Source organism: Carettochelys insculpta, chromosome 3 (assembly GCF_033958435.1).
Source record: "Carettochelys insculpta isolate YL-2023 chromosome 3, ASM3395843v1, whole genome shotgun sequence".
NCBI classification, from domain to species: Eukaryota; Metazoa; Chordata; order Testudines; family Carettochelyidae; genus Carettochelys; species Carettochelys insculpta.
Genome location: NC_134139.1, coordinates 50,966,120 through 50,973,671, shown reverse-complemented (window position 1 = coordinate 50,973,671; position 7,552 = coordinate 50,966,120). Strand labels below are relative to the sequence as shown.

Sequence of the window (7,552 nt, the reverse complement as noted above, 5' to 3'; positions counted from 1 at the left end):
TGTGAGATTGTGACGTCCTTTTCCCTTTTGATTGTACGTCAAACAGACGAGCTGCACGTGCTTGAACTTCACCAGCAGAAAGAGAATCAGGATGTGAGTGGAATTATCCTTCAGCTGTTATGAGCTGATCAGAGAGAGAGGCGGTGCAATACTGAAATAAATATAACCTCTGCAAAAGGTTCCATTGCTTTGGTCATCTGTCTTAGGCTGCATCTACACTACATTCCTGTTTCGGAAGGGAATGCAAATGAGGCTGATCAGAAATACAAATAAGGTGCTAATTTACAGATAGTATGTCTCGTTTGCATAATGGCAGCCACTTACTGTTCCAGAAGTGCTATTTTTGGGGAAATAAAAAAACAAGCAGTGTAGATGGGTTCATTCAAAAGGAAACTCCACTTTCAAAAGCACCTTCTTCCTTTCAGATGAACCCCATCTACACTGCTTGTTTTTTTCTGAAAACAGCACTTCCGGAGCAGCAAGTGGCTGCCATTACACAAATGAGGCATGCAATATGTAAATCAGCACCTCATTTGCATGTCCAGTCAGCTGTATTTGCATTCTGCTTCTGAAAGGGTACTGTAGCGTAGACACAGATTTGAACTATTGACTTGTCTTCTGTTAAACTCTTACTGATCAGGTGCCGGCTACTTCTAGAAACAGGATCCCTGAGTCCATGGATCCGTGCTCTGGCCTAGGAAAACAAACCTCATGTTCCTGACGTTTTCAGAAGTCCAGGTGGTGATCTTAGCATTTAGCAGGGCCATTAAAGTCTCGGGTTATTATAGTAACGTAACAGTAGAATTAAATCATAACAATATTGACGCTGCTGCTCTCCACCACTTCTGTGAGGAGGGAAACCTGCATTCATGGAGCCTGATTGGTGCAGAGGAGGAGGAATGCCCCCCACATCACACATTGGCAGACCTTCGAAGGACATTTCTCAGTGCCCTGCACGGTGCCAGCTCTTCAGGTGGGAATCTGAGTTAGCAGGCCTCCACCGGTTTCTCTCCTAACCCCTAACCCAAGGGACACGACAGTCTGATTTATTTCAGATATAGTCTGCAGTAATTTATTTGTCTCACCAAGCCCTTAGGTCAGTTGCAGAGCCAGCCACAGCAGGGTGGCTTCCCCCCGGAATGGTGCTACTCCTGGTTGCAGGGGGTGGACAGCTGTACAGATATGTGGGGTCTTCTTGTGAATCCCTTGCCATGGGTTTGTGGAGCCCGGTCTTTCACAATATTTCCCTGAAATACTGTCCCTTGAAAGAGGGAGAAAATGTGATATGTTTAAATTTGTGGGGGCCCATTCCTTTAAGCTGGAACCATTCCATGTGTTTGCAGGAGGAATGGGATTTCTATAGTGCTTTACAGTGAAACAGTTCAAGCATTTATTGACTTAGCCTTATAACAGCCGTACATGACAGGTAAGTATATTTCCCATTTTACAGAAGAGCGCTGAGAAATTTGTCATTCCAAACTTCCCCCCCAGCCACCAAAAATGTGGCTTTGGGTTGCCAGAAATATTTAGCAAATTTAGTGTCAATTTTGGCCAATTGTTTTGGTCAAAATGAAAATGAAAATTTGGCATTGTCAAAATGAATATAGTTTTAAAAACAGGGAAATTGAGGCAAGAGACTTGCCCAATGTTAAATAGTGAGTCAGCCTCAGAAATAAGCTTCAAGCCCATGTTCCCTGCCTCCCAGTCTTGTACTCTCATGACTGGGTATTGCTACCTCCAGTGTGTGTAGACTGCATACCACATTAAAGCTGTACGTTACTCCAGACACAAACTTTTTGTTCTAGAACAATGTTCTGACATGATTTGGCCACAAGCAGCTCTACCTTGGCCAGCCAAACCCATGTTGAAATCCTATCTGTCTACAACTTGCTATAACCCATCTTTAAGCACAGTTCTTAAATTTGCTTACTTGTGCATACAATTAGTGAACTCTTGTAAATCCTTAGGTGAAAAGTGTTGCCAGAAACACAGAGCTCCTCTCCAGTGATGGAGCTGCATCACTTGTTATTCACTGAGGTTCTGGCTCATAGGGCATGTCTACACTAGGAACTAACTTCGAAGTAGCCAGCAGAGAGTCTACACACATTTTCCCTTACTTCAAAGTTAACTTCGAAGTAAGGAGCCCAACTTTGAAGTCCTTACTACATTCCTGGGAATGGAGTAGTGCCCTAGGATGTGTGTAGACACTCAGCTTCAAAGTTGTACTCTGAAGTAAGCAATTTCAAAGTTATTTTTGTAGTGTAGACACAGCCTAGGAGTCTCAGGCCTGATTCTGTTCTCACTGACAACAATTTTATTTTGAATTCAGTGCCATCATTCCTGGTTAATGCTGGTGTCATTGATAGCAGGATCAGGCTCTCACCAAGGTCGGATCTGGCATGCAAAAGCAATTAGTGAGTGATCCCTCATAGGAGAAAACAATCAGCCTGGTGTAGCTTTTCCAATCTGGCAATCAGCTCTTTGTAAGAAATTGCTTGGCCAAAGTAACTCCAAACAAGCCTGGCTGACAGTGCCCAAACACACATTCTTACCTGCACGCAGGCCAGGCTGCATTGTGCAATCAGCTCTACAAAAACAAGAGAGAACATGCATGCCTACCTAGTTTGTTCTTGCCTGAGCATTAGGCCAATTAAGACCAACCCAGGTTCCAGGGCAGGAGGCGATAAATGAGGCTTGGTTACAGGGCTTTTGAAGCGGCTTGGAAACTGAAGCAAAGAACTGCAAGCAGTTGTTTAAATTTATTTAAAGGAATGGGAGTTGAAGGCTTTCAGTTCCTGGCCAACAAGTGTAATTTACCCAAAGTAATACAAGTCAGTAGCAAAGCCTAGACCTGGTCCTGACTCCTAATCATTCTTTCATCCTTCCCACCCCCACCCATGTTCTATGCTGCCCTTTTAAAGACAGAGTAATCAATTTTAATTCCCTGTAGTAAGAGGGAATGACAGCTGCAGTTATATTTTTAGACTTGCTGGGAAAGACCCTTCAGACAAGACTTACAAAGAACCCTACAGTAAGAACAGACCCCTTGTCTTAAAGGCAAATCACAAAGGAGGGGAAAAGTTAGATAGAATATTCCCATCCATCTCAAGGGAGGGGCTGAGAAAGCTGCAGCTCAGGTTTCAGCAAATAGTGACATCACAGGCCACCGATAGAGCAGCAAGGTCAGGCCAGGATATTCCGTATGTGTCTTTGTGAAAATAAAGTGAGAATTTAAGGTGGCTGGGTAAATTTGTGACTTTGTACTCTCTGGAGGATTTTGGAAAGGGGGTCTTACCCCTTTACGCTTCACCTCTCACTAGCCATTTAAAAGTCTTCCAGGATAACTGTGTTTGACCTTTTATCAAATCTCTGCTACATGAACCATTTTTGCTGCTCCCTTGGCAGGCTAAGATAATTTCACTGGGTTTCTGCTGTGATTCCAGGGCTCTCAAATGCTCCAAAGTATTTTTTTTATGTACCAGAAGTTGGCTTTCCTGTACTTATGCTAAGCATTGAGGTGTGAGTATTTTTGTGTCAATCTCCGGGACTGCATTTCCAGCCACCTCATCATCACCAATTCACAGCACAAACAAGACATAAAATGAAGACAGTCTCTTCCCCAAAAGTTTATGTGCACAATCTTGTAAACATTTATCAGCAGGCATAGATCTTCTTATTCTCTGTGGCTGTGTCCACACTACAAAAATAACTTTGAAGTAAGCAACTTGGAAGTAGAGCGTCTACATGCACCACTACTCCATTCTCAGGAATGGAGTAAGGACTTCGAAGTTGGGCTCCCTTCTTAGAAGTTAATTTTGAAGTAAGGGAAAAAAATGTGTGTAGACTCTCTACTGGCTACTTCGATGTAGTGCCTAACTTCAAAGTTAGTTCCTAGTGTAGACACACCCTGTGTGTAGTTAGACTCTAGAGCCCTTCTTCCTTGGTAATCCTACTGCCTTCAGTGGAGCTAACTATGCATCAGTCCCCATTCCCCAAAGCAGCTTACATTTCAGGACAGAAGTAATTCCACTGAACTGATCTCAGCTGACTTCAGTGAATCTAGTCATGCTTAAGTACATTGCTGAAGTAAGGCAAATAGGCCTCCCCAGGTAAGCAAGGGCTTCACAGTCCAGCTCATCCACATCAATGACACCAATCACTATAATAGTCGTTGCTGGTCATATTTGCAGGAGCTAGGTCATAGAAAGTTTCAATCCACAAATATATACAAGTTCACCGTTTCCAAGAAGGAATGGAAACTAGCTACTTCAACTACTCCTGCCCCATGCAGAACTGGCATAATAGCCCTGTTTCTGGCCAGTCGAGCTATCCTCTGCTTCCCAGGGCCATGGGCAGCCTTGGAAAACAGCATAAATTAGAGCCACCGTAAAGTTGCTCTAACGTAAACCTGGAGTTGGGTAGACCCTCTCACAGCCCCAGAATATGGAGCTATACAAATGTGGTTCAAAGTCACTACCCCCACCCATTTCCACTCCTGCCCCATGCACACAAATAAACTGAGACTCAGATATTGGGTTTTTTCAGTATACAATGAACATAAAATATTTGATACAAACTTTCATCTCCTCCAATCACCCACCTTGCCCTGTTTTTCAGTGGGGAAGTCTCCTCTGTAGGAAGCAATCCAAACTCCTTCCTTTCCCCCTTCATACTAGTGTGAGTTAGTGCTCAGTTAAAGTCCATCTTGGCTCAGAAGAGATGTTAATGCCTGAGGGCTCTGCCATTGTGTGTTGTGGAGCAGGCAGGTATAACGCACTCTCGCTCAGCAGGGTGCTTCTGTCACTATCATAGATGGGGAAATAATTTCAAAAGCAGATTCAGGACAGTGAAGAAAAATTCCAACCCATTCACCTCCATGTCCCTGCAGTTATGAAGACCCACAAAGACTTCGGTTTGCTTATGTGATGCTCCTGTAAATGAGGCTAATGGGACCTATGGTTGCTGCTGTAGGAGACATATTTTCCATGGGTTCTTCTCCACTGTGAAAGTGACAGACACCCCTTAACTTGCCACTTAAGATAGTCCCTGCCTGGAACTAGCCAACAAAACTGCAGTACTGAGCTAGCTACAGCTCCCCGGCCATCCTACTGCCTCCTTCCGGGTGTGTTGAAAGAATCCTTTCTTAAGCCAGCCATCTTGGGACCTGATCCTGCTCCCACTGAAGTTAAGGAAGGGATCTATCATACATCTTACGAAGTGAGAGACACAATTTCCATTTGACTTCTATGACAGCAGGAACAGGCCTTGCCTTATGAAGTACTTATTCAGGGGGATGGAACCGGGCTGCACTGCAGCCTCCAGGCCTGATTCTCCCCTGGCAAGTGAGCACAAGGCAGGCTTAGGATACCTTGAAGCTCACTAACACTGAAGTGAGCGTGAAGGACTATCTAGAGGCCTTCACTTACACCTTTGGGAGCCTAGAAAGCCCTGAAGACAATTATTTTACATTCTTTAAAGCTCAATAGCACAAGCATGAGGTTTCAGCCTACCTACAGATGCTGGAGAAACTGCTTCAGAAAGCTGTCATGCCAGTGGGAGCAGCACTGCAGTGGTGGTACAATGAACGGCCCTCAGGGCAGTGGGGGAGACCAGTGACTACGTGAATGGCAAGTGACCAGTGCAGTGACTAAGATGCTGCTGTTACAACGGAGCAGTGTTTCAATTTGGTGGTTTTTGCACTGCTTTGCCCATGTGTAAATGACAGCAAAAGGCACAAGGTAGTAGAGAAACAGGTTCGTAACCCTTTTCTGAATCATGGTAAGCCTTTGTCCTCAAGTCATCTTGTGGCAGAGCACTCCAACACTTGACTAAATATACCAATTATGTTTCTATTATTAATTACACACCATAATTTTTTAAAAATTTCGTTTATCGGTTGGGGAACAAATTGACTGGCATATAGTCAGAAGTACAGAACTACACAGAAAGAGCTCAGGGTCAGAAGATGACACCTGTATACAGCATCACAATATCCATTCTAAGAGCTTGATCCTGAGGCATCCTGAGCACCAGACCCTCCCATAGAACTGGGTGTGCTGAGCGCCCCTCAGAATCAAGCCCATAATGACTCCAATCGTTAAATTCCAGCAAAAGAGATATAAAACCTCATGCTTCAGGAGTTAAATCAATCTTTAACTATTAGTGGAGCAGATTATCCCCGATTTATCCACTCTGGGGTCCTTGTACCTTCCTCTGATTTGATGTTGGCCACTCCCAGAGACAGGATGCTGTATTAGGTGGATCAGGGTCTGATCCAAGCTGGTGATATCAACATTCTTTTTCCACATTATTCCTCCTTCTGCAGGTATTCTATGAAGAGGAAAGAGAACCGAACAGAGAAAACAGCAGGGCTGGGAGACGGATAAGCCCAGAAGAAGCTAGATAGCAGAAAGTTATGGTCTATGCTGAAAAATAGCACAGGCAATCTGACCTTTCTTCAGATTACCTTCCCCTCCCTTGATGTGAGTGAGTTTGACACAAGCACTCAGGGGAATGTGTCAGGGATAACTGAGACGTACCTTTCTTGGAAAGGAATATTGATCCATATTGCAGGGCTTCAGGTGCAAACGAGGCTGAAGAGAGGGATTTCAGCCCAGATAACCTAGGGATCAATCAGAAGGGACATTCTAAATGCAGTCATAAAACTACAGAAAATCTTTTTGATGGTGCCTATGAAAGGTCCCTTCTTTACTGCAGTAAACCCAGAGCTGGTGAAAGCCTTGAAAGCTGAAATCCTCTGTTAAACAGTTCCTGTCTGGGCAATGGTAGTGTTCTATCAACATGATGATGCTGACCTGGAGGAGGCAGCTCAGCGATTGAATAGCTAATTCACTCTCGCTGGCGCGTCCATTCTTTGGCTTCCCTGCCAAAAAGAGGATCAGCTAATGCTAGTGGTAGCCATGGTTTCAAAAAACAGGGGCAACTACAGATTCCTGGATCCCAAGGCCAGAAGAGACCATTGTGATCATCTGATCTGCTCATCTGTGCAACACAGGCCAGAGCACTTCCCCCAAATAATTGCAAGAGCACAGTTTTTAGAAAATCATCCCATCTTGATATAAAAATGGTCAGTGATGGAGAAGTCACCATGGCCTTTGGTAAACAGTTCTAGTGGTTCATTCTCCTCTTTGTCCAAAATGTATGCATTGTTTCCTGTCTGAATTTGTTTTGTTCCAGTTTCTAGCCTGTTCCACCTCTCTCTGCTAGACTGAAGAGCTCATTATTAAATACCTCTTCCCCATGTAGACACTCATAGACTGTAATCAATTCACTCCTTAATCTTCTTTTCATTAAGTTAAAACTAAGAACTGGAAAGTGGCTTTTGACCATCAACTCATTTGCTATAGGAAACCCACAAAGTGACAGATTCTAACAACTTTTAGTCATTACCCACCTGGGCTGAATTTGCGCAACAGGTCTGGAAATGAAAGCGCTATATGAATATGCGAGCTTCTGTGTTACATGAAATGAGAGTGCATGGGGGAAAGAGGAGTTTACACAGAACAGAAGAATTTCTTTGCAGCCTCATCCT

General features: G+C 44.0%; 1 long non-coding RNA gene across 1 annotated transcript; it reads right to left on the bottom strand.

Annotated features, from left to right (window-relative positions):
- Positions 1-4,605: 4,605 nt before the first annotated feature.
- On the bottom strand, positions 4,606-6,622 carry LOC142010276 (uncharacterized). The gene is made up of 3 exons (XR_012644754.1): positions 6,540-6,622; positions 6,208-6,330; positions 4,606-4,803 (listed from the first exon to the last, which is right to left on the bottom strand). It is a non-coding gene; the product is annotated as an uncharacterized LOC142010276 (long non-coding RNA).
- Between the last annotated feature and the right edge of the window lie 930 nt (positions 6,623-7,552).